General features: G+C 43.9%; 1 protein-coding gene across 1 annotated transcript in view; it reads left to right on the top strand.

Annotated features, from left to right (window-relative positions):
• The window catches only part of P2RX2 (purinergic receptor P2X 2), a 380,622-nt gene that overhangs the window by 301,692 nt on the left and 52,274 nt on the right, over positions 1–26,656 (top strand). The window lies entirely within an intron of this gene.

Here is a 26,656-nt window from a genome sequence, read left to right as displayed (position 1 = left end):
GCTCATTATGAGTTCAAAGTCCAGAAATAATGCAGGAAAAAAATGCTGGTAATTCTTCTACCAGCATTTTTTCTGGGCCGGGGAAACACAAGTTTGCCAGTGGGGGCAGTAAACAACCGCCAGGCCTCACCTGCCGGGAGTTCAGGCACCTACCAGCAAATAAATGCCGGAATCACCAGCACCGGTACTACCAGTGCCAATAATTCCAGCAATCCCAACCCATGGAGTTGTATGGGGCTCCATGGAATGGGAATTTACCAGCGTCTTTGCTGCCTGTTGATATCCCGATGCTACCGGGATAACGGGCGGCAGAAACGATAAGGCAGTTTTGCTGGTATCCGCCGGAAATACCGGTGGGATAGTGGCAAAACTGTAATGAGAGCCTTTGAGATAATGGGCCTCATTCCGAGTTTGGAGGTAGCCATGCCACTATTTGCGGCATGGCTGCCTCCAAACTCGGGTCCGGGTTCCCTGCATGGGTACTTACCGGGTCATTCCAACCTTGGAGGACCCGGTATTTCCCTATTCAGGGAAGCCATCCCCATTTCCATTCGAGCTCCCATAGGACTCAATGGGAATGGGGAGGGAGCTAATTATGGGCCCGTTAACAACGGGCCCGTTATTAGCTCCCTGGTACTTTAGCGGCTCCCGCTAAGGGCGGCCGGTTTTACCAGGTTTTACCAGCCGCCCTTAGCGGGACCCGCTAAAGGACCTCAGAATGCGGCAGTAAGGGCTTAACAGCACCAAGCATCCGTACCGGTGCCGTTAACCCCTTACCGCCACACTCGGAATGAGGCCCAATGTCTTTTTCAATAATTCTAAAAGGTGTCTGTGGCACAAAAGAAAGCTTAAAGCCTATGAGTCAATACTAACCACCTTTCAGACAAGACATGGGGCCTTACATTTCACAATGGGATTACTCACTAATACAATTATTTGCTCAGAAAAAGATAAAGAAAACTTCTAATAATGAGATTTGTCTGGCACATGAGACAATGTTTCACAGTACAGGGTTTTGGAAACTGTGACTCTCTAGTTGTTTTCAGCTATGACTCCCATGACCTCTCACCATTCACTATGCCGTCTAGAGTGATGGGAGCTGTAGTCCAAAACATCTGCAAAGCCAAAAGTGGCAGAACCCTGGTCCAATAACTACCGTGCTAACAGGAAGGAGAGGCCTGGGTTTGAATCCTGGCTTTCCCATTTGATCAATGCCCTGTGATTCTGAGCACATCAATTCATCTCACTTGCTACCGAATAAGTGAGCTTTCAGGCAGGGCCATCTTAAAGTATTTTGGAGCCCAGGGTAAAGACATATTTGCCCCCCCACCCCAAACACCCAAACCAAATAAATGAAGGGATCCAAGAATTTATCGGCACCCCAGCATTGCAATCACAATGCTGAATATGCTGACTTGGTAGCAACCAAAAAAAGCATGGGCTCTCACTTAAAGCCCTTTTAGCCCCTTCAAATGTTCTGGAATCACAATAATAAGCAAGAAGCATTTCAAGGGCAACACTAGCAGAGATGCAGGACACACTTTAACAATAGCTCATCCCAACACTTGGTTTATCCCCATCTAAAAAGTATGCGGGCGGAAAAAAGAAAATTAGATGTTTTATGGCGAAATCTTCCGTCCAAAGAAAACAAATCTAACTTAACTGAATTAACGAACAAATATAAAGCTGAAATCACACGGACCAAGAGAGAAACATACAATGATAGGGTCAATAAAGCAAGTTCCAGCACAAAGGAACTCTTTGTAATCCTTAGGGAATTGGAATCCCCGGTAGCTCCCGAAGATCCTTGTATCAAGAACAAGGCATGGTGTACAGATATACAAAATGCCCTAACTAATAAAATCACCACCATCCACAACAAAATTTAAGCCAAAAGACTTAATATATCCAAACTTGACTTAGACTCAGAAACGCCAAACCACCCTATTAGCACTCCTGAAATCAAATTCCCACAAGTCTCACCCGTAGAGGTAGAGAATATTATAGCATCTCTCAAGCCTTCTAATTGCCAAGGTGACTCTTGCCCGGCACAAATAATTAAAGAAGCCGCTAGAGACCTCGCCCCATTCATCACAAAACTCATAAATGCATCATTCCATGCTTGCAAAGTCCCTATGAACCTCAAGGACGCCTGGTCCTTCCCCTGTTAAAGAAAGCCTCATTAGACCCGACCATCCCAACTAACTACAGGCCTATCACCACGGTCCCATTCCTCCTTAAAATCTTAGATAAGGTGGCTTACTTCCAGATCCAGCATTACCTAGAGTCTAATAACCTTCTAGTATTAAGACACTCAGGCTTAAGACCTCTTCATGGGACTGAAACTGCGCTGATTGACTTAAAAATGCAATTTGATTCACTTAAGGACAAAGGGCAATGTGCCCTGCTCCTTTTACTAGACCTCTTAGCTGCCTGCAAGCACTTGTCTACTGCGGCCAATTTTTCTAAGGAAGCCTCACATTGGATCCAATCCTTTCTTAACAATAGGTCTATGAGGGTTTTCTCCCAGTCGGCAGCCGCTGACCCATCCCCGACCACATGTGGGGTACCTGAGGGATCATGCGTGTCCCCCACTATGTACAACATATTAACAAAGCCCCTATTTGACAAACTGGACCAGCTAGGGATCATCTACACTAACTATGCAGATGATACTCCTACCACTCTCAGGCAATTATGAGCTAGACCCTGCCCTCTTGAACACAATTTACCAAGTCATCCAGGCATGGATGGCAGTCCACTGATTATGCCTGAATGACGATAAGACTGAAATCCTAATCCTAGGTGCTTCAGCCCACCTTAATAAACTTGACGCAAAATACAATGCATTTTCCATTGATGGCATTACCATCAATGTGGCTAAAGAGACCAAAACTCTAGGCTTATACTTAGACTCCACCTTAAACATGAGCAAGCAAGTCAATGCCACGTCTTCCGCAACGGCATATACATGCAAGCTGATCCATGCTAGCAAACCCTACCTATCCACCAAGAGCTGTACTACCCTAGCTAGAGCTTTAATATTGTAAACAATCGACTATTGCAATGCCCTATATGCAGGAGCCATTAAACAGACTACTAACAAATTACAAATATTACAAAATAACGTGCTCAGAGCTGCACTTAGCATTCCAAAAAGAGAACATATCTCTGTGGCCAGAAGAGAAACTAAATGGCTATCCATCAAAGACAGGAAGGATTCTATTCAAACTTGTATCTATCACCCATAAATGCCTAAACAATGCTGCCCCCCTGTACCTCCAAGAAAAAATCACCCGTAAATCTTCTGCTCGCCCCATGAGATCTGCCCAGTCTTGCTGCATTACAACACCCAGATTCATTTTGAAAAGAGCAGGAGGGAACAGCTTCCCAGTCTTAGCCGCCCAATATTGAATGCATTACCCCTGCATCTGCGAATTGACCAATCTTTCCTAAACTTCAGGAAAAGCACGAAAAGTTGGTTGGTCTCTAATGACATTTGAATGCAACTTCTGTGCACCTAATTTCTTTGTGTGACATACCTTACTGTACTTTACCTGTAACCTTTCATGTATTGTAAATGTGCTATCTTACCTGTATCTACCTATACTGTAACTAGCTGTATTAAAAAAGTATGCACACCCCAACATGGAGACAGAACCCAGAATAGAAGCCCCACAGAATGTGTATGTGGTCAAGCATGGAGATAGAGAGTACAAATTAGAAGTTATCAGGAAGGTACTCGTATGGGACCTAGACTGAGATTAGAAGTGGGCCATGATTTTCAAGTTCTGTTGCCATGAGTGAGCAAAGAAAGAAATTACTCTGTGGTGTGCAATTTGTCAATGCTAACCAGCATTAAACATGTATCAATACTATAGCCAGTTAAAAATTATTGAGGCTTTTTTGAAGAAGAGTCTGGCCTGAAAGGTTTAGGGGCCTGCAACTGTGAAATTCAGTCAAAAAGAAAAATCTATTTCTATCCTTGTTTGAAGGATAGAAATCAAGTGGGAGACCAGAGATCCAAACCACGGCTCTCCCACTTCAAAGAAATGCACAAAAGGTTCCAAAATGAACCTCTCATGAATCCCCCTGCGCTTCGTCCAAAAAGGAGATGAGGAAGGTCTTTAATGTTTGTGCATTTCAAACAGCATGCCGTGTGTGGGTTTGGGATGCACATTGAAATGCTCAGAAATGTCCCCTTATTTGTGCAATAGGTGTAAAAGAGGAATCTGTACATTCAGACCATCTCATCACTTGTGCCCAAAAACGTTTTGAGAATCTGACCCTATATGATTAAATGAGTTGCCCGATAATACAATTCGGGTAAGTGGTAAAGCTGGGATTTGAATCCAGTCTGCAATTTCCACACTTGACCCCATTTTTGTCATACAGTAAGATGTGAATGGCTTTCATGAAAGTAAATGAATACTCTGATTTGCAGATCTGAATGGGAAAGTACACAAATCACATGATAAATCAATGTGGCAATGACTTTTTTTAAAGTCCTTATATCCTTATAGAATGATGGTATGCAAAAGGAGCCTGGTAGCTTTCTTTTATCCATCAGAATGGTAAGCCTACAAGTACCAGAATACAAAATGGCCTGAGCTAAAAAAAATCCAGAAAGAACTCATTTGAGTTGTACTACTGAGTTTTTTAAAGCTGTAAATACACCGATCAAATAATATAACGTCACTTGCTGTAGTTATAGTTTGAAAGAGACTTGCAGATTGTTATTCGTGACGTGAAAAAGAATACTTGGAATTGTAGGCAAAACAATCCCTTTTTTTACGTCAAATAAGCATATTTGAAAATAAGCTTGACATTTGCCCATGATGCTAGGTCACTCTCACTTGCCTAGGACTCATTCCAATGGCCTACACACAAAAGAAAGGGTAAGCAGTGGGCTAAGCAATGCCAGCAGAGTGTGAGAATTAAACCCTTTTCACAGAAGACAGCATACGGGGGGATAAGATGATTTACCTCGAATCATAATTCTTGTCCGCCCACAGACAAACCATGTACCGCACCACCTACCTTGACTCGCAACAAGAAGGATATCACTACTGAGAAACTACTCCCACTTATCCTCCCGCTTCTAAATTTGGTTTCCTCCACCTGTGATGACCCTTCCGTCCTTGTGGATATATACAACCGAGCTATGTTAAAAGCCCTTGATTCCATTGCCCCCATCAAACAGCGCAAAGAAAAACAGCGCAACCACCTTAATTCATGGTTTACCCCACACCTACGTGAACTCTGCAAAGATAAATGAAAAATGGAGTCACTCTGGAGAAGCTCACCCACGCCAGTAAATAAAATTAACCTCTTAGCCATCACCCTTACGTACAAGGAAGCTATACTTGCGGCTAAAAAAGAAGTTTACAATAACAGGATCATACAAGTGCAATCCAACACGAAGGAACTCTTTAAAATCCTTAAGGAATTAGAGTCCCCTGTCGCCCCCCTTGAGACATGTACCCCTGACTCCAATTGGTGCACCAACATACAAAAAGCACTACTAAACAAAATCACCACACTCCAAGCTAAAATCAACACCAAAAAAAACCATCTCCTGGACTTAGTAGGCAATACCCAATCCTACAACATACCTTCCCCTAAACACTCCTTCAAACCCTTTAGCTTCTCACCACTTACCATTAAGGATGTGGAAAATATCATGACGAAGTGAAAACCATCCAATTGTCAAGGTGACGCCTGCCCAGCAACAGTTGTAAAGGAAGCAGCGTCTGACCTCGCTCCTTTCATCACCTCCTTCATCAACTCCTCCTTCAAAACCGGCATAGTACCAAACAACCTCAAGGATGCTTGGGTAATCCCCTTAATCAAAAAACCTAACTTAGACCCTAGCAACCCTACCAACTACAGGCCTATCACCACGGTGCCTTGCCTCCTTAAAATCCTGGACCGTGCTGCTTATCTCCAAATTCAAGACTATCTCGACACCAACAACTTATTAGGACTCAAGCAATTTGGCTTCCATCCTAGACACGGCACAGAAACAGCCCTGATAGATCTAAAAACTCAAATCGAAGATCTGAAAGACAGGGGCAAACAAGCGCTCCTACTCTTACTGGATCTTTCCGCAGCCTTCGATCTGGTTGATCACCAAATCCTCTGCGAGCACCTCAAAACTGCCACCCACTTTTCTGACGCAGCTACCTCCTGGATCAGCTCATTCCTTGCTAACAGATCCATGAGGGTCTTCTCGCCTCTTGCCGCCGCTGACCCAGCTCACGTTCCATGCGGAGTCCCACAAGGCTTGTGCGTATCACCTACGCTCTATAACGTGTTTACGAAACCACTATTTGATATTCTTGACCATCTGGGTGTCACCTACACAAATTATGCGGACGACACCCAGATACTCATCCCTATCACAGGTGATTATGTAACTGACGTCAAAGCACTCAATGCAGTCTATTCCGTCATCCAGGCCTGGATGGCCCACGACGGGCTCTGCCTAAATGATGAGAAAACGGAGTTACTCATCCTAGGTTCTCAGTCCAAACTTTCAAAACTTGACAAGAAATATGAGGCCTTCAACATTGATGGCAACATCATCAAGGTCACCAAATTCACTAAAACCCTCGGAATCTACCTAGATTCCACCCTCTGCCTCAACAGACAAACCAACTAGTAGTCTCAGCTTCTGCGTATACTTGTAAATTGATCAGGCAGTTGTCCATTGTTAAAAAGGGACGGCAAGCTGTGATTAATTTACAAGTATACGCAGAAGCTGAGACTTCACAGCTTGCCGTCCCTTTTTAACAATGGACAACTGCCTGATCCTCGCAAGAACCCTTCTCTTATCAAAAATTGATTACTGAAATGCCCTCTACCTCGGAACGAGCCAGAGAAACATCGATAAACTGCAGGTAACCCAGAATAACGCCATCAGGGCCGCTCTTAACATACCTAGGTGCGCTCACATCTCAGCCGCCAGACGTAACATACACGGGCTTCCCATCTCACGGCGCATTGCCCTCAAAACACTTGTCTTAAGCCACAAAGCTCAGAACAATGCAACACCGGCCTACCTGTCAGCGCGCTTCACGCAACACACAGCATCCAGACCTTTAAGATCGGCACAAGCACATACACTCATCGTTCCCGGTTTCCGGCTTCAGACTGCTAGAGGCTCGAGCTTCCCAGTCCTGGCGGCGAAGCTCTGGAACTCCCTACCTAATGCTCTTAGGAACGTCCCATCCCTCCAATCCTTCAAAAAAAGAACTAAACAATGGCTCCTTGAGCAAGATGATGTGCCGGACACCCGTCTGTAACTCTTGCTGCCCGTTGCGCCCTATCGATTACCTTTGTAGATACTGTAGCTGACCGACTTCCACATGTAAAATGTATGTATATATTTGATGTACTCGGTATATATAATCCGCAATACTTGTAGATAATCTGTAATCTGCAACTGCCCTGTAACACTTTCCTGTAACTACCTTTCCAAACATGCGCCCTGATGCCCGTGGGCAGGCTGCACAATATAAATAAATAAATACAAATATAAATACAAATACAAATACATAGCATGGTTTGGTCATAAAGCCAGGATATGTGACTCACTTTGGTTCCACAGTCTCAAATGTGTCTACCTATTCACAACTCCTGACAAATGCTTTATGATCTTTATTGCAGATGCCTTCACAGTTTTTGCAACTCTCGTTGGAGAGTAGGAACATAGACCTGCATCTTACTGAACACATGGCATTTATTTAAACTAGTTCTTTGTGGTGCAGGGACGTTGCTTTGTAGCACTGTAGGTGTTACTATAACCAAAATGTATGTACTCAAATTTATGAACCACAGATTGAGGAAAACAGAGTTTACCTTATCTGATTTGGTACTGTGATCTAGCAGACATATCTTGGCAACAAGCGCTTAACACACTGAGATACTTTCTGATCCTTCCTGGAACTCTTGTTGCACATAATCCATATATTCCCAAAGGAAAGGTTAGGTTAAACTGCTTCAAATGTTATGCTTTAGTCAAAGCATAAACGGTATGTATGCACTCCAGTGAACACAGCACATTACAGGATTAATTGATCAGATTGGACTTCACTTGTCAACAACAGGGAGTAAGCAGAACCAGAGACAATGTCATGGTATGAGGAATTTATGTTCTGCAAAAAATGAAATGTGCACTGACTCTGTTCCACCAAGCCAGTAGGTAGGGACCCCACCAAAGGTAGGGGGGCCCAAAGCATGAGCCCCTTTCGTTCACCCATTGAGACTTTTCTGCTTTTAGGAGTAGAATTAACACCAGTGCTCGTAATCGGGTATGATGATAAACATTTGAGAATATCCGATGACACTCTAATCTGTGAGTGTATGTGAGAGAAGGTATATTGGTGGGTGAATGGGTATGAATGTGATTGTGTGTGAAAGAGGATGTGTGTGTGTGTCTGTGTGTCTGTCACATCCTTTCTTGGGTATTTTCGGGGAACAACCAAGTTCATGGGCCTCATTATAAGGCTGGCGCTCCCGTAATGAAGGGGGCCGGTACGGGACCGGCCCCCTTCATTCCGGGAGTGCCGATTACGAGCTTCCCATCGCGGGACCCGGATTGCACGCCTGGTAAAACTAGGCTTGCTTTCCGGGTCCTGCGAGGGGAAGAGGGAGGCAATAACAGGCCAGATATAATCTGCCCGTTATTACCTCCCTCCCCATTCCCATATGAGCCCTATGGGGGGCTCATATGGGAATGGGGATGGGTTCCTGCAAGGAGGAATTACCGGGTTCTCCTATGTCGGAGTAACCCGGTAAGTCCCCTTTGCAGGAACCCGGTAATGGAGCCCGGAAAGGAGGCAGCCATGGTTCTAATAGCTCCATGGCTAACTCCCTTCTCGTAATGAGGCCCAATGTGTGTCATTACCTGGCTAGACTGGCATTTTTGGTACAGCCAATCTAGCCATTGCTTATTGTGGCGTGACATTCGTTACTCGGCATCTCTGATCAAGCAAGCATGATAAGTAGTATTACCTCACTAGACTGATGTTTTGGTATAGCGCCTCTATATTTCTTACTGTAGAGCATGACTTTTTATTAACTGAGCATCTATGATGATGCAAGGATGATAAGTGTTCTTATCGGTCTAGACTGGATAACATTGGAACCAGTTTGGACATGTTTTCTTATTGTGACATGTCAATTTTAATGGCCAAACCAACGGGAGTATTTTCTTACATAAGAGTACTGGCATATATCGTCAGAGCCAACTTTGTGCCTAGTGCCAGTAATGATACTATAAAAAACATCTCAAAGCGAACATGAGTATGTTCTTATATTGTAATACTAGCATATGTTGGTGGAGCAAACATGGAAATGTATGGGAACAGCCAGCATGAGCATGTTTTTTATACAGGCATATAGTGAAGGGACCGGCATGACACTTTTGGTGACTTGCATCTATTGCACTTTTTTTCATGAGTTACCCTACACCATGCAAAAACCGATTGCAAAGTGTCTGGCCTTTTACCCAATTTTTCATGGAAAGTGTGCTGTGTAATGCACCATTTTGACCCATTATTCAAAAATGTTCTCATGGGAGGGGGAAGAATTCCCCCGATCCCCCCCGACCTGTTTTCATTAGTTCAGACCCCCTTACTATGCACGGTTGCAATCGCATACTTGTGCCAAAAATGTACACCCTCCAATAAAACAGCTCACCAACCACCACTGGTGGCTGAAACATTTAAGCTTTGATTCAAAAACATATTTACTTCTTTCACTTGAAGTAATGCATGCCTATGCAGCGGCATAATCTTCATAGACATTGCACACACTTGGTGGTCCGGGCCAGCCCGGGGTGAGGCATGCTCTGTGCTTTGTTAATGTGCTTGGGTTGTGGGGGGGGCAAATTGTGTGCTACGCCACTGATTGGGGTCTGCTCACCTTGAACGCATTCAAGTGCGTTGTGAATGGTTGAGAGGGGCCGCAAACTCGACCAGGACCCTGCTCTGGTGCAACATTGTTTGAGAAAATAAGCCTGTGTTCCGTGGAACCTGCAGGCTGCCTCCCCCGCTGACTTTGCCATCTTGTAGCCACCCACACTTTCCCCTTTTTTATTTTAATAATCTCAACTCCTGTGCCCAACCCCACTTACCTGATTGTGGCAGCGGTGCCGCCCGCTGCCGCCGCATCAGCTTCCCTGAATGTTGTTTTTGGGCCACAATCGGGTGCATGTAGCGCCCGTTCAATTAATGACAATACTTATTTTATTTTTTTAGCACCCCGTGTTACTGCTTTAGTACCCTGGGGTGCCAATGGCATTATTAATCCGTTCCATGGGCTACATCAGGGAAAACATCCCCGAACACTCGTTAACCACTCTTGCTTCACTCTGCCCATTAACTTGGGCTGCTGGGCTGCTACCTACCCTGCGCCCCCCGCCCCCGTGTAGCCTGTGGAATGAGTTGATAACTCCATAGTATTAAAAGATTATTGTCAATTATCCAGTAGTATGTCATCTGGAGACAATTGAAAACAGGCTCTTAGTGATTGCCTTCCACCTTGATGTGAATATAATCTTGAAATCCTTCTAAGAAAGTTGATATTTAGTAGAGAACTGTTTCATTAAAGTGGATGGGGATTAGAACTATGTATTGAAAAGCCAGGGAAACCTTGGGATGCTCATCTATTAGCACTGAAAGGCTTAAATCTGTATGCCCCTAATCTGGCTCGTGCAGAGCACTCTTTGAGGCATGAGGAGAGGCAGCACAGGACCAAATCTATAATTCCCAGAGGTCTATAAAAGAGAAGAGTGATCAATCATGTTGTAAACTTATGATAAATCCAACAGAATTAGTATGGTTCCCCTCAAATTTGCCGGAGAGACTGAACGTAGTGATGGACACAGAACCAAGCAAGGCTGGTTCGGGGGGAGGGGGGGAGGGTGTGGGATTGGAGATGCAGGGGGATCTGTTAAGATTTGGTTATAATGTTCTAGTAAAATTACTCATGGTCTGTGCAATTCAGCGAGTTCATATATGAATTCCTGATATAGAATTGTATAGTCTATGTTCAGGTTATAGAAGCTGGCAATAGTGAAGAAATAGTTCTGAAATTGTACTCCAATCTTCGCCCATCGCCCATGTCCCTCTACTAAACATTTTCTAACTTTAAGAGACAAAGGATTCTGAGCCAAAGTAGCCACTCCTTTTATTTTCGTATTCTGTTCTGTTCTCTCCAAAATGCATAGCCACTCACTTGGGGTAATCTGAGATCAAGCATAGCAACCATTTAGTCCATTAACGTTCCTTGTTAATATTTAACATCACAACCATATTTATAACTACCCGGCCCCTGAGACACAAATTTATCTGAGGCTGGGGTCACTTCAAAGGCCTTTGTTTGCAGGGGTCAACAAGGCTCTAGAGTCTATGCTGTCAGAATGGGACTTGGTTGTATATTTTACTTCTTTTTCCCACTTGAACATTTTACATTGCAGAGAAATGCGTTCCTTGTCTCTTTCTTCTACTTCTGTTGACGTTTCCTCTTGATCACATCTATACTTCCCCACTATTCATTTCCTACTGAAAGTGCAGTGTTTCTTTGAGTGCTTTTATATTGTTAGCATGCAAAAAACAGATAGCAGAAGCATAGGAAACAGACAGAACAATCATATTACATCACAAAGTGTGACAGATGGATTAAGAACTTTCTGGGTTTTGTTTTTTGGAGGTGTGGCTCCCTATTTGCCCTTTAAATGGAGTTTGACCGATCCGGTTTTTCATCTTTTAACTTTATTGCTAAGGTATGTCTCACAATAATGTCTAAAAAAGATGCTGTGTGTTTTTCCAATTCTTTCACAGTGCAATTTAATTGATTGTCCTTCCTCTTTAAATCAGTCACATTTTCAGATGCTAATGAGGGACACACCGAAGCACGCTATGCAATACAAATGTGCCCCTCGTTAGCATCTGCAGTTGTGTTTCGAAAAACCAACATGGCTCTATTTAAGGGCAATCCATTATCTCCTTGCCGGTTACATCCTTAAATTTTAAATCATACGATTATCAATCTTTTATTTTTCTGTTGTTAATCTATTTGTAAACAGCCATGTATTTACCAATACGAATCTGTGTAACATGAAGCTGCCCTAGGAAAATAAAACATTGAATAGAAAGGGAGTGTTAATGAAACAGAATTTGGAATGTGGGAGATGAAATGAGCTTGTACATAAAAGGGTCTAATCTTCAATTTCATGCTCCCTTCAGAATCCTCCATTCTACTTCAGATCACTTTCCTAAACTTCCGGTCTCCAAGGATGCCATTACATAAGTATCCTCACCATGGAAGTTTACCTAGCCGCAGCCCCCAGCTGTCAGAGAGAATGACGGCACCACCATCTTGTCTCCACTTTCAGAGCATTGAGAGCAAATTCTACCTCCTGATAAGGGAGCTTGAACCTGAGCAAGATCCGGAGGCAGACCTAACAGGCATCTAGATTAAGTCCCCCTTTGACCACTGCACCAGAATGTATAATTGAGTCTCATGGGAGAGGTTAGTCATTCGTGGCACATCTCTCCTTATTATCAGGTAAAATGCCTTCTATATTTGCTACCACTTCAGATACTCAGGTGCCTACAAGAGTACGTGCACCCCTTTTGCATATCACTCTCGCACCACTCACAGGTGTGGCCCGTGCATTCATTAGAAGGATACAAACTATGACTACTGGCAATATACGAGGAGCTCTGGTTGTTTGACTCTTTTGATGCACATTTTTGCTTTTATGTTAGTTTACCAGTTTTCGTCTGTTTTGCTTTTTTTGGTAAAAGTGTATAGTGTTATATTTTTTAGGTAAGGGCTATCCCCGGTGCAATTCTGGTCCAACAATGCAGTAAAAGTTCCACCACAAAATGGCAGCAATAGCTGCAAGGATTTCCCCCTGCATTCAAGCACATTGAAACCCACTGTGAACTGAATATCAAGCTCCCCAAAATCCAGGATTCTACGAAAGAGATATATTATTCTCAGTTCATTACATAAACTCATGCATGGTCACCAAAGTAGTCCATCTTCTGTGGCAGCATTTGAAGGTGCCTAGGAAAAGTGGAGGTGAAGTCTTACCGTGGTTCAATGGCAGAGTGTTTTCGGCCTGATCGTGAGGTCCAGTTGAAGGAGCTGGGTCTGTGACCGTACCCAACACCTGTGAGTGTGTAGGTGCTATATTCAAGGCTCTCAATGTGTTGGTGGAGAGTACTCAGTCAGTAATATTTGTCATAACACAGGAAGTCACAATGGACGCATAATACAAAGGCGCTGTCCATCACCCATGTTTGTAGTTGGTTGAGTCATAATCTTTTGATTCCCTCATGATATGTATGTGGCGGGTTAAATGGATAGGTGGTTAAGTGACCTCAGCTTCGTGAGGGTTTCTTAGCAGAGAGCCCTGCAGAGGAAAATGGTCTGCAACCTTCCTCAACAACTATGAATGAAAAGGTGTTGGATTCCAAAGTTGAGTGTCCTTTGGGTGGGGGAGGGGTCTTCTGCATTTGTGGAGTTCACTGTGGAGGAAGCCCAGCACTAGGAGGTAATCAACAGTATACAGGAGATGGGATTGGTCAAGAGACGAGAGTTAGCTTATTGGGTGTGCTCTGTCTGTTGCAGCTGTCCTGAGGTCTGTGTGTAGGTAGATAGTTGGGGTTTTCACCTTCCCTGATGTGCGTGGAGGGTGTGGCGGGTTTGGGGATATGGGTGGGGGTTCTGTTTCACCTCGCAGTGTTTTCTCTCACCGGTGGGTTTCTTTACATACTACAGGGTAAGGGATGTTCTTTTTGTGCAATCACTCCATTGAGGAGTGAGAGCTGTGGGGTTATGAGGACTTCCTGATAAACTGAGTACAATTAAAGTACAATTCAAAATGAATAATGGAATCCTCAGCCTGGAACAAGCAATTGTTTCAACCAGGATATTAAAGAGAGAATTCTTGTGGTAAACAATTAAAAAAAAAAACTTTTGTAACTGAGAGGCCAAACGAGTGCCATTCAGAATGTAGCTCTCTGGTGGGCCGGCCCTCGATGAACATACTGGTCAAACCAAGGAACTGGAAAGTTGTATAGAGCACAGAAGCTTGAGAATTCCTTCAAACAACCACTTACCATAAGAAGGCAATGTAACTCGAAAAGATAAAGGGTTGTACCAGGCTTGTATGTAAGCGTGGTGGTAGCAGAATTGATCTAGGTAAAACACTACCACAGAATATATTCCCCGGAATCGTCCCTTTTCATTCACTGCGACTTTGAAGGTGCACAAAATGAGTGTGACATTTACTGCACCCAAGCAGACCGGGGGTTACAGGGGTGTCCCCTGCTCAACTTGGGCTCCGTAACGGGAGTCGGGGGTTGCGGGGGACATGTAAGAAAAAAAAGGAAAAGAAAAAAAGCACCCTGCGGCATCAGCTTTAACCCACGTTAGTGGGAGGTGCTGACGCCGCAGGGATAGCAGGGTGTAAAGGTAAGGGGGTGGGAGGTTGGGCCAAGGTAATGCAGGCTGGGGGAAGCAAGCACAGTGATCTATATGATCACTGCGCTGTGCCGTAACTGGCGTCAGCATTTTCGGCTGTCACAGTTACGGGCGGCCCAGTGATCACATAGATCATATTCCACTACCACAGATTCTGCCTTGCCATTAAGGGCCACCTGTGATGAATCCTGCAGAGTCATGGCTGATTCCCTGGTGGTAGTCTCCTCCAGCATGGCCAGGGAAAGGCAGCCGCTACCTGATCCTGACCCTGGCGATGGTATCAGGAGGGTGGATCATTTGGGAGGGGATGAATATCGGGGGGAGTGATGACTCCAATGGGAGGGATGCAGTATTCTTCTCTATCCAGTGAAGAAGAACCCCCAATTCCAGAGTCCCTGATGGCATGTTGCCATTATTCAGAAATTCATAACACCTCTAAAATACATTTAACATCTAATGATTATGATGGTTGGTTCAAAAATGTAATTTAAAACAGTCTAAAATTCCTTTGGACTCCAAGTCCCAGAAAGCTTCAAGTATTGAGACGAAGAAGAGGATCAAGGAGTCAATATGGAACGAAAGTAATACCAAGCAGAAGGTGTGTTCTAGTTGTCAGGTTCACAATCAGCTGTGTTGGACATTTAAACTTGAAAAACACCTGCAAGTATGGAGAGTAGTTGAGAGCTGCAGAAAGAGTGGAGCAGGAAGCGAACCCAGAGGCAGAGGCAGATTCACGGAGAAGAGCCATGCAGGAAAATTAAGAGGCTTACAGGCAACTGTATGGAGGCGTAGCATACCGGAGGAGAGGAACTCTGGTGAAGTTATAGCGGGTGCCCTGGAGGGACTGCAAGAAGCAAGAAAACATTTGCTGCAGGACCGGAGGAGACATGGTGTTGTGGAGTGGCAAGGGTTCTATCGACGAAGGATTGAAAAGTCAACACGGGAACATAAAGAGACTCTGCCTAGCCAGGGAAGCCTGTCCAACAAAAACTCATTGCTGCAGCTGCACGTTACACCAGTGAATCAACCCAGAGGAGTTGGGGACCCCAGGACGTGTTCACAAATTAAAGAATACATGGGGAATCAGTTTGAATACCGGCCAAGTAGCATTGAAGGTCAAGGGCAAAAGGGGTACAAATCTACTTATATGAGATGTCAATTTGGGGAAACTTCGAACCATCATTGCCATAAGCCAAGAGACACTAAAAGGGAAATAAAAGGGCACAAGTGGCGCAATGCTCCTTATATGAGATGCCAGTTTGGGGAAAATTGGAACAAACATTGCCAAAAGCCAAAAGGCATTAAGAAAGAAGTTGACAGACAGAACTTGAACAAACCCATATATATGGGATACCAATAAGGGGGGAAGTTGGAATCAAGTAAGGTATAAACAGTGAGGAAGTGCAACTGTGTTATACTTTAAAAGAAAGTTAACATTGTAGAAAAGATCTAGTGGAAGATACGCATCAGGCAGTGAGCCCTTTTTGGAAAGAGATACCTGGCAGGAGAGTACACAAGGGGACCTGTGTGAACTAGAAGGGGGCAGTTCCTGGCAGATGTCTAGAGATTCAGTTGAGAAACTCCTGACAGGAAAATATACCAGGAGATCATAATTATGAACAGTTTTGATTAGAGAAACACTTTGTCATTTGAAGCAGTTGTTGAAGTTAAAAAGACATCTGCTTTGCCATCCTGAGAAAAGTGTTCTATAGAAAAGACATTTGATTTGCCATCCTGAGAAAAGTGTTCTATAGGAAAGACATTTGTTTTGCCATCCTGAGAAACGTGTTCTATAGAAGAGGCATTTGCTTTGCCAATCTGAGCAAAGTATGTTGTGAAAGAGTTATTTTCATTGAGTTTTACAGAACATTGTTGGAACAAAACACTTTCAACAGTTTTCCTGAAATAGTTCAGGGGAAGGGAATTGCTGGAATTACATATTTGGATGCGTGCACATTTTTGTTGAGTTAGAAACACAGACATTTACCTTGCACCTTTTGATTGTGTATGTTAGTGTGAGGGTCTGATATCTTTTGGACACAAGATCAGCTTGTTGTAGCTTTAGTTTCATAGGCAGGGACACTCTTGTTAGGATAAGGACAGATAGGCCTTTATCGAAACCACTTTTTATTTTAATAAAAGTGGCTAATGATGAAAACATTACACTTTGGGCCTGATTCATGGAATTATTTGCGCGGCAAATAGGGACTTTGCGTGCTAAACTGCATGTGAAATCCCGTTTTCCGATTCATTAAATTGACTGCATGGCACCTTTTTGTACTTTGCGAGGACTTAGCGCAGGCTCGGCACGTCTCTGGTAGTGGCTCAGTGCCTTGCACGAGACACGACTCAGAGCAAGGGCGTGGCTTGCGCAGAAGGCAGAGAAGGGGGAGGAACTCAAAAAATGAGGAAGAACAAAGGAAAATGTGGGCGTTATGAGGGACAGCCTGCAGCCAGTCAATTGCACGCCCACTATTGCACAGAACGATACGTATTCATGGATCCGACCACGCAACCTCAACCTTTTGGTACGGAAATGGCCACTTAAAACCCTCATTCTATCCTCTACCCGAAGGCAGGCATACAGACACTTGCACATAGGATTCACTGCGCAGAGGTAAGATCGGGAGTCAGATTAAGGGGTGCGTTTACACAGCTGTGGTTCCAATCTAACTTAGGAGTGCACATACACAGTGTAGCAGGGTGCAGGAATGGTTTATGGCGGTTGACATGCAGATTTTCTGAGTTTTATCCGAGTTACGATAAATCATACGCATCTAGTCGGCGGGCAGGGGACCCCCCAGAGGGTCCCGGAGATATGGGGGACCCCATCCACTGTCTAAAGGGTGCATATATTTGTGCTTGGGGGAGCACACAAAGGTACCTGTTTCTGGCTGTTTTTGCTTTGCATGGGGGTGTGTCGGGGGTATTCCAGCTGCGACTTGCATATACGGTTATTTTGCGCGAACAATTCCATAAATACGCGAAGTGCGCAGAAAAACCTCTGCGTGCCGGCTCGCGCAGAGTCATTCTCGGCGCACAGGCTTTGCAGGATCTCTGAGCACTATTCCATGAATCGTGCCCTGAGTGTCCGCCTCTCATTTCTGATCTCTCACACGCCACACATATGCTTCTGTCCCCTATGGACATTCCAAATGTCTGGCATTTGTGCAAGTTGGTGGATTGTACCCATTTATTCTGTGCCAGGTACAGCCAAGTGCAATCCATCAAATTGCATGGTGGAGGGCTTGTAGTGCTCATTGTCATTGATCATTTTAGCCATGTGCATGCTCAGGGCACTGTGTATGTCAGATTGTATGTTAAGGTATTACATGCATGCAAAGACTAGCCCATTTCATTACGCGTTTCTACATACACATGCTGTCTCCCCACACCTTCGCTATGATGTGCATAGTGGGGGTTGGAATGCCTTTGTGATATCCTGTCTGCTGGATGTAATATTATCCGGGCAATTCAACATGGACATTCCCCATGCTCATAATGCGGTTCGAAGTAATGTTTGTGCAAAGCTCATCAAAATACAACATCATTTGTCATGTTGATTGCTAATTCACTAGAATGCTCATAAAGGTGCACATCCCAATGGAAGCAATGAGGCTTCGATATCATAGGTAGCTTTCACACAGGTCACTGATTGGTGGAAGTAGAAAGAGGTACCCTTGAATTGGTAGGCACTGCCTTCTTATGATCCATGGGATTTCCCTCCTGCCAAAAAGGAATGGTTCTTTCTCAAATGAAATAATATCCCTCATCAACAAAAGAACACGCCTGTTACTGGAGGATGCACCAAGCAAGACGTGGACTGTAACTGATGCTGTCAACACTTCTGAACACCACTATAGCTGACTACCAAAGGGGCAATGCCAGCAGCTGCCTCGACAACAGTCTTGCCTAGAGCGAGACCTGAGATCCATGCAGCCCTCACTGATCCCCCACCACTGCCCCTGTGCTGAATCACAGACTCCGTGTCAGCTGGGACAGAGTTCCTGCCAATCCGCTGCCCTGCTGTGTTTTACCTGTCTCTTGGAATCAATCCTGGCAAAGCCACAAGACACCCTTCCTCATCGAAGCAAACTCATTTCTGATTATTCCCCACCTTTCCAAGGCAAGAGAAGGCATTAGGTTTTAAGCCCATCTAAAGCCCAAATACAAGACCCACCATGCAATTCTCAATGTGCCTACCCATTCAAGCTAGACATCTTATTGAGACTATTCAGAGGAGGTATATTCTCCTCTATTCAGGCAATCCTTCATCCATCAGCCGGTTTCCACCATTTCTTGCACTGTCTAATGTTTCGACAGTGATTTTCTGATCTATAAACAGACTCTGAAAGCAGGAGGCAATCTAATTTGGGGGGATAGTAGAGCACGTGCAGTGTCTGCCTATCAGTAACAGGAACCCTCTAATGAACCCCCTAATGTAATGTTGTTAATAGCCGAGTCATCTGAGCTTTACCATTTGGTAGTCCCACACTCCGTCTTTGTTCCTTTTTAATGCTGTGTGTCTAATGGATGAATGGCATTTTGTAATTGAACTGTTTGCCTCTCCAGATCAGGTCTATGGTAAACATTAATTCTGATTCCAAGAGGAAAGCACTAATTTAATGTCTGTAGGTGTGCGGGATGCCCATTGTTATATGGCCTCCTCAAGGCAAATTCCTCCATAGGGAATTGATGAATAGCGCTTCAAAGGGAACAGCGCCTCATTAGGAGTTCAGGGATATTAACACTCATAATTCCGCCAAATGAAATTACAATTACCACCACTGGCCACTGTGAAATTTCCATATGGTTATCAGTTGTGGTTAATCCCCATTTTGAAGTCCCACAGGGCTTCTTTGGGTAATGGAGGAATAACCTCTAAAGGTAATTCTAATGGAGGAAAGGCCTCTGTTTTTTGCAGGTGGGACCTCCACACATATGCTCGGGGAATTACCTACTGTTGGGTTTATAATTCGTAGTGAGAAAGGCTGAAAAAAACATTTTTTTCATTTTCTTTTTCGTAATGAGGCCCAGTGTGTCTCTATTCTGCCCCGAGATTTCGCAGCCAGCGGCACACTCTTTTATAATTCTACTCTGCCAGAACTAAGTGCTGAGCTCACCTGCAGAATTAAGGAACCGGCAGTGACCGGCCCAAGTGAGTAAAGCCATGGCATGGAAAATTAACTTGAGTCCCTGCATTCTGAATAGCTTCCGGAAGTACCAACCGCCTGTCAGTAGATCATCTTTTCCCACCCTTTTTACAAATATATTTTAAGCAATCTTTTTTTCCCATGAAAGTGAGTCTCTTTAAGCAAGCACCAGAGTCCAGGTCACAAAAAGAAATCGTCTTCATTGCGTTTCAGAGGTAAGTTTCAGAAATAAGTTACATGCACATTGACCCCCACCAAGTAAGTAGAGATGTACCTCTACCTTCCTGGGTCTTATTCCCACTCATTCCAACTATGTACAGTAGAACCTGTGCCTGCATTCCTCTCATCACAGCTGCATTCCAAGCACATGCACAAAATGACTGACAGGACACCACAACCAAATTTTACACATTTTTAAGACACTCTCTCTATGGTAAAGCGTTGTAAAATCTTTTTATTCAGAATCAAACATCATCCATTACATGTGCAATCAGAGTTAACATCTTTCCAACAACTGTCAACGTTACATGTCCAGGATCCCGCTGAATCATCTGATGTATGTAGAATATCAATTACTCAACCCACAACCAAACTAGAAAAAAGAACGGAAACCAGGAAAAAAGGAAACAGCTTGTCTCGATCTTCAGGTGTACAATTAACAAGGGGTAAGCATGGATTGTCCCTTTTATCTCAATATATTACGATCCTCGTGGGATCCATCTTATCTACATGTCCTAGAGTGTCTTTCCCTTTCAATGCTCCTTTCTAAAGAATATGCATTCTGCTAATATAGTATAAACATAGAAATCGGCAGTGCATTCAAGGAGGCTTGTCAGCTGATGCACCACACATCGCAATTATAAGGATATTCCAAGCTTCTATATTGTCAGTGGACTCTCGGGATCCTCCCCGCAAGGCTCTATACCATTCCGCAGGTTCCACCGGCAGACCACCTCCTCATGACCTCCCACCACACCAAGAATGTTGGACCAGCTTCTTTCTTCCAGGAGATAGCTATTCTACGTTTAGCAATTATACATACAACATCCATTAATTTTACTACATGTGCTGCCGTCCTTGATTGGGTATATATTCCTGATAAACATTTGTCTTGATAACACCAGCCTTCTCCATCGCCTGGTTAATCAACCCCCAAAACCTTTGTTTAACAGGGCATTGCTACATCACATGCATTAGATCTGCCATATCAGAAGTACATCACTGACAAGTGGTCCCTGCTTAACACATGTTGTCAATCGTTGCAGTGATATGTATGCTCTGTGTAGGACATTTAGTTGCAGCAATCTGTGTCGAGCATTCCTAGATACATTTTTCACATATACCATAGCTTGTTCCCATTTGTGGTTCTCTATGTTCTGATGCAAGTCAGTTTCGCATAGCTACCTCACCCATAGTGTTTTATGACTCATGCCCGTCAGTAGCCTAGTGTAGAGCCTCCACACTTGCTTGCAACCATCTTCTAACTCATACATCAGCGTCAGTACCTTGTCCTTTTCAGGTTTTACAGATATGCCCTGCTATTTCCTACCCATAATTCTCATCATTTTAATGTACAACAAAAATGGCCCACGCGCAACCCATATTCTTTCATTACGTATGGGAAATTCATTAACAGACCATCTTTGAAAATATCTTCCCATGTGGCCAATCCCACATCTTCCCAGTCCCTTATGCTATGAATTTCCCCTTTGACCTTAGATATGGCCACTGTCAGTGGGACATGTTGGGCAGTAGGGATCCCGAGATCCCAACAGCCGGAGCGTCCTATCCCAGATCTCTGCCTAACTGCCTCTCAGCAGTGACGGAATACACGGCAGGTGTTTCTCAGGTATCCACAATGCCTCCTTAAACACAATCGGTTTAAGGGCAGACTACACCAGATATGTATCTAAAGTCATCTTATCAGACAGCCACTATATAAGGTATTGCATTTGAGCTGCTAGATAGTAAAATTAAAAGCAAGGGAGTTGCACCCCACCATTCTCCCAGCTTCTACACAGGGTTGCCATTGCTATCTTGTGTCTCCCAGTTCCCCAAAGGAATCCCCTTATTATTGAGTCCAATTGTTTGAAGGTGGCCTTAGGCACATTAAACGTCACTGTAGCAAAATGGTACAGCACAGCCGTGGTAGAACAACCATCTTGACCCATCACTAACAGGGGAAATTAACACCAAAATCCAATTGATTTCACTATCCCGGCAAGTGCCCCGGCCCTATTCAGCTTGTGTGTGCTTTCAAAATCATGGCAAATATTTACCCCCAAATAGCAAAAAGACTCCATATCCCATCTGATACCTAGATTCGGCATATCCCCCATACTTCTCATGCGCAATGCGGCCTGTGGGAAAATACAAGACTTGTCTCATCTAACCAAGATGCCTGAGAGTGCAGCATAATTGTCTAAAACTTGCATCACAAACAGCAGATTATGTGATAGTTCTTGCAGGTATATCAACATATCGTCTACATACAGTGATATAAGATGACTTTTCCCATCTACCTCTATTCTAGCCCTAAAATATACTGCCAATGGTTCTAGTGCCAAAATAAACAACATTGGTGACAGAATGCAGTGGTTTGAATGATTATAAAACAACAAATTGAATTTTAATGAACCGAAAACGTCTTAACAAAAATAACTTGTTTTTTAAAACTATATATATATAACAGGGTTACCGAAAGAAGACTATAGAAATGGCCTTTGCACATGCACTTTCGAGTGAAAAGCTACTGCATGGTCCTACCAATAAGAAGAATAAGAACCATGATGATCCCTGCCTTATTGTCACATTTAATAATGCTTCTTATGATGTCCGGAAGATTATTATGAGACATTGGCGTATCCTTATGCTTGCCAAAGATCTTGGTCCAGTACTGCCGAAGTGCCCTATACTTACCTACAAACAAGCACCTTTGCTGAAGGATAGACTGGTTTCTAGTTATTTATCTCCTGTTAAAAAAAACTCTACCATGACCAAGTGGCTACCAGGTATTCCAAAAGGGTTTACCAAGTGCCAAAAATGTAAGGCCTGTCCACACGCTACTGCCTGCAAATCCTTCATACATCCTATTACAGGCACTGAATTTAGGCTAAAACATTTTATCAACTGTGATACCCCTTTTGTAGTGTATGTTCTCGCATGTCCCTGCCGAAAATGGTATGTAAGGTCCACTACATGTATATTTATTTATTTATTCAGATTTATTTAAAGCGCACGTCAGCCCGGGGGCATCGTGGCGCTGTTACATGAGGACATACATAATCTGGTTACCGTGGAAGGAAGATGGTTACAAAGCAGTTTTCATTATAAGGCACATTTCGTAACAGACGTATGCGAGCTGGTGTGGGTGAAGGAAGGACGGAGTTAGTTGAATAGAGTGGTTTTGAGAGATTTGCGAAAGGAATACAGAGAATGTTCTGCTCTGAGTGAGTTAGGGAGGGCATTCCAGAGCTTAGGAGCTATGTGTGGGAAGCCTATGCCGCCGGCTTTGGCTCTTTTTACAGTGGGTACTGGGAGTTGGTTGGCGTGATGGCTTCTTCTGGGACGGATGGAAGAGTTCTTAGTTATAGTTTCAGATAGGTAGGGGGGTGCTGTGTGATTGATGCACTTGTGTGTGAGAGTGAGGATTTTAAAGTTGATTCTTTCCTTGACTGGGAGCCAGTGGACAAGTCTTCTTTGAATCTTATTGAATCTCAGAATTTTGCATTACCTTAGAGCCATTAAGAATTTTGACCCTACGAACCCCATGGCTAAACAATTCAGACAGGAACATGATAGTGATGTTCACCTTCTTATGTTTTTTGCTGTAGCCCATTTCCCGACTCACTTGAGAGGAGGTGACCGAACCCTGAAACTTAGGCAATTGGAAACCAGGTTAATTTTAGACTCTGATACTAAATACCCCAACGGTCACAACGTGGATGAGGAGTTGCATACGTTTATGGGAATCTGATACTTTGTTCCTTTCACTCCAGTTTTTCTTGTTCTTGTCTGTCTGATTTTGGTTACCTAATATTGCTTCTCTTAGGTACTAATAAGACATATTGCTCTGGCCTGGAAATGCCTTGTTCATTTTAATGTTATTATCTGTGTTATTCAACCAGCTTTATTTTCTTTTTGGTTTCACGGCTGTCTTGCCATTCTGATACATTAGGGGAACGTAACTTTATGATTATGATATAGGTTTATTTTAAATCTATCTTTTCTATGGATATTGGTTTTTTTTCTTTCCATTTTTTGCCTTCTCTCCTTATTCTATAAGGCTGAGTACTATGTAGATTTCTTGTTTTCATATATTTGCTTTTGACTGTGTGGGCACTTGATCAACAAAAAACCAACTACTTTTTAAAGAATTTAGGGTATATAGTGCTTTTATTTGGACCATAGCTTGCAGCCATATGTATTTTGATATGGAATCTTATCGGAATATACTTGTACTTGCACTTCATGAGTACCAAAAAACTTTGGTTGATTGTCTACTGCTGCTAAGTCGGTATGTTTACATAGAAATGCACTTGCACTTTATGCTGTAGCTGTGGGCTGCCCGACTCATTAGAACTTTCGCTATTGCACTTGCACTTTCTGGCCCATTTTTAGAAACATGTTTAATTCGATAGTCGCATTTTTCTGATATTGATGCATTTATTTTTAACAAGTCACCAGTGGCCTCATATATATATTGTTATTCTATATATGGATTTCTTTGACTCTATACTGCTGCTATGTTAATATGTTTACATAATATTTCACTTGCACTTTATGTTATAGCTATTGGCTGCACGTTTTGGAAAGTGATATTTTCATTTCCAAAAAAAAGATATCTTTATGTATGCATCCATATCCATAATCCTTAATTTTAATTATGGGACCTATATTTTAGTATTATGCTTAACTCCTATTTTGTGACATTTTAAACATTTTTCTCGAATTATTTTACTGTGCAATGTATTATACTGCCATATCTAACTGTTTATATTATTGATATGTATTAGACTTTACTCCAGTCTAATATGGCCGCCCTGGTTTTTATGGTATAGTGGCTGACTGGTGGAGACAGGCAAAATGGAAGAGGGACAACTGTACAATATGTATTGTGTTTTTCACTCTGGTTCCCTAACGTGACCAAGCGCTCAGGGAAGCGCGAAACGCGTCGTTCAGGACCCATCCTTGGCGTCCTGCCTTGTTTAGTGTGTGTGTATTGCTTTTTTTCTTACCATCATTAAAACTCGTGTCTTTACATTGATCCGAGTTTGTCATTTTTGGGACCAGCAGTACCTCATGTCTGGAGTGTGTTTTTTTTTTCCTCTGCTGTGCTTTTCGATGTATATATTTCTGAGGCTTGTTGAATCTGCTTAGATCACATGCTGTGCACAGGCCGACATCTAGTGGAAGCTGCGGAGTATTACAGTTTGTTTTTTGAAACTCGAAAACGGGCGTTGACACAGGGCTTGCCAGTAATACTATCCCTAGTGTGACTTCCACTGTACCCATGATCCCTCACGCGTCTAGGACCCTCAGATTGTGTTTTTCCGCCATACTGGTCAGAAGCATTCCGCGGAGTTCCCTGGCCTTAGCCATATTTTTGCTAAAATATTGTTATATTTCCCCATTTCTCCACCCTTGACGCCGGCACGGAGAAAGAATCGACCGTTGAGATCTGCACAACGGATTTGGGCCTCCGAAGGCCTCTGGCCTCAGCCCGGGCCTAGGAAGGCCTCTGGCCTCGGCCCTGCAAGTAGGGAGAGTGGGGGGTGGACATACTCTACACTCTTTTGGTATATAGGTACATTCTTATATATTCCTACACTTATTAGCCCGCTGCCACAAGGTGCGTATGGAGGGTACCCCTTTCCAATTTTGCCCCAAGTGCAACCGCAAGTACCCTTGGGTTGACAGGCACGCCACTTGCAATCTCTGCTTACCGAGGGACCACCCCGAGGCTAACTGCAGAGCGTGTAGTAGGTTCAAACCGAAAACACTCAAGGACCGTTCGATCAAGCGTTGGGCCCACCACGCCAGGCGTCAAGAGGCCATGGCAGCGGAGGGCACCTTCAGCGATGGCAGCGACGCCGTGCTTTCGGACGGCGAGGGCAACGTGGTGTCAATTGACAGACAAGCGCACCTATAGGGAAGACCCCCGGCGACACAAGCGCTACCCACAGCACTTCCACAAAACACATGAAGTCCAACCGAGACTCGACGCACACGTCGAGTACTCGGAAAGAGGGACATAGAGAACGGTCCGAATCAGTGTCCTCTGGGTGTTCTCGATCTAGATCGCCGCATGACTCCAGGCAACCATCCACTGTTGCCAGAAGTGCCTCGCTCCCCAAGGTAACGGAGGTTCGATCGTCAGAAGACAAAGCCGACCTCTATCCCCAGACCACACTCCAGGAGTCAGCGTCAACAGGCCGCGCAACGGCTGTTCCCGAGTCCCAACCTTCACACTCCAGAGATAGGGACACTACCCCCGAACCTCAGCGCCATGCGTCGAAAGGCTCTGAAGGGGCGAAAAAACAGGGTAAACACTCTTCCACCCACGGGGAAGGGGAAAAACAACAGAGGAAGCAGTCTTTGCCTCCCTCCACACCTTAGAGACATTCTACCCCACATAAACAGATGGACAAGTCTCAGTCTTCTGTTATCCCAAAGACCCCTGTTCAAACCAGTAGGTCTAGTCAAGTTAATACAGGGAAAGGCTGTCAAGAAAGAATCATTCCCAGTTCAAGATAATTGTATAGTGATGACATAGATAGAGTCATGTCAAGGATGTCATCATTGGCAGATTTCTAAGCCAAAAACCCTGAACACTTTCTCTCTTTTACCCCTGATGGGTCAACTCCCTCAGGCTCTAAGGATCCTATACCCCAAGTAAGAAGCCCCGGGTTGAAGCTCCTACTTCAGACCCCTTCAGTATACAGCCCTATTCTCAATATCAGGGAGATCCATCCTTTTGTGAGGATCCAGATTTGGGC

Source organism: Ambystoma mexicanum, chromosome 10 (assembly GCF_040938575.1).
Source record: "Ambystoma mexicanum isolate Mex_15411 chromosome 10, UKY_AmexF1_1, whole genome shotgun sequence".
NCBI classification, from domain to species: Eukaryota; Metazoa; Chordata; class Amphibia; order Caudata; family Ambystomatidae; genus Ambystoma; species Ambystoma mexicanum.
Note: the sequence above shows the minus strand (reverse complement) of the source record. Positions and strands in the feature narration are given on the sequence as shown.